At 42.9% G+C, this 1,717-nt stretch overlaps 1 pseudogene; it reads right to left on the bottom strand.

Moving 5' to 3' along the window:
* Positions 1-1,285, bottom strand: LOC136487590 (protein ALP1-like; annotated as a pseudogene).
* Between the last annotated feature and the right edge of the window lie 432 nt (positions 1,286-1,717).

Raw genomic sequence — 1,717 nt, 5'->3', positions numbered from 1 at the left:
TCAAATAGTGTTTGTTCCCCTCCCTTCCCACATAGCATTGCAAATGGCATCCCTTATTTCAGCCATGTTAACAGAGTCTTGGTCCAGATGGGCTGGGGGCAGGTTGGTTGGATCAGCAGAAGTAGTGAAACCTTCCTCATCAGGCACTACTTCATCAATGCCAAAACCTAGGATCCAGTTATGCAAAATGGCACAGGCAACTATAAGCTTCACTTGTGTCCTATACTTGTGGAAGGGTTTGTTGTCCAAGATCCTAAACCTGCCCTTTAGTGCACCTATAGCCCTCTCCACAGTCACTCTAAGTGATGAGTGCCTAAGGTTGTAGAACTCCCTTGCATTGGTGGGCCTGTTCCTTGGGCCATACTCAGACAAATGGTACCTAACCCCCCTGTAGGGAGGTAGGAAACCATTTTTGCATGCATACCCAGCATCTACCAAGAACATTTTACCTACACAAGACATTTACTGTGAGAGTGTGTGTTAATAGGCCATGGAATATGTAATTAGTGTTGGTGTGCAATTACCTTCTAGGCAAACTCAAGCCATCTTCCCTGGCTACAGCATCTACCAAAACAGTTGCATCATGGGCAGAGCCCTCCCAGCCAGCCAGGACATAAGTGAATTTCAGATCACAATTCACAGCTACCATCACATTTTGGGTGGGATCCTTTTTCCTACCCCTAAAAGCTTGTTGCATGCGCCTAGGAACCCTTGCTAGGAAATGAGTGCCATCTATAAAGCCAATGACATCCTAAAAAGCATGGGTCAGTCATTGCAACAGGTCTAATACAACTAATGAATCTAGGGTATACAATTACCTTAAAATATGGATTCCATGTATGGCTTCCAAGAATCTTTGGGTGAGTGGTAGTGCTAGTTGGCTTTATCATTTCATTCCTAAGATCACCCACAGCATACAACACCTGATGGAAGTGCTTGTGGACAGTTTGGATGGACCTCCTAAAAGACTGGTGGACAACCCTAAATCTTTGGTTGTGCCCTACAACATGTAAAAACATGGCAACCTGCTCTTCTACTGACACCCCCTCCCTATCAGTGACAAGACTCCTCTCTCTAAAAGTTCTCACTAACTTAAAAAAGCAGCTCTCTTCATCCTAATCATAGAAATACACTCTGAATCAGTGGAATTGTATATCATTCTCAGTGTTCTCTGTCTGTGCTGTTCATTTTCATCCCTAATTAGGGCCAGTGCTATAGGATCAGGCAGTGAGGTTTTAGGTTCAGGGGTTTTCCTTTTCAGCCTAGTGGATACAAAGGTAACCATAACAACAGTCAAGGTAACTGCCTTCCTACACAGCATGTCACGGCTCAAAGATAGATCCATCTACAAGCATGTAAAAATGTAACATGATTTTAGCTTAATGTACCCTGCTAGGCATCAACATGAATGTGAAATGAATGCATGCCAACAAAAGCACGACTGCATCTTGTATGTGATGCCTCCTAGTGCTAAATTTGGACAACATCATCGACCAATGATGGAACAAAAAACTCAGAGCAATAGTAATTCAGAAACTAGATCAATATCCCTAACAGATCAAGAACAGCAAGGTACAAGTAACACTAACAGCTGCATCAAACAGTTATGAACTAGCAAGGCACAATACTAATCTGAAACAGATCAACAACTCTAACAGATCATGATCCCAACTAGATCAAGAACAGCAAGGTACAAGTAACCCTAATAGGAAGCCTG

Source organism: Miscanthus floridulus, chromosome 10, assembly GCF_019320115.1.
Source record: "Miscanthus floridulus cultivar M001 chromosome 10, ASM1932011v1, whole genome shotgun sequence".
Taxonomy (NCBI): domain Eukaryota; kingdom Viridiplantae; phylum Streptophyta; class Magnoliopsida; order Poales; family Poaceae; genus Miscanthus; species Miscanthus floridulus.
This window is presented reverse-complemented; position numbering and strand designations above follow the sequence as displayed.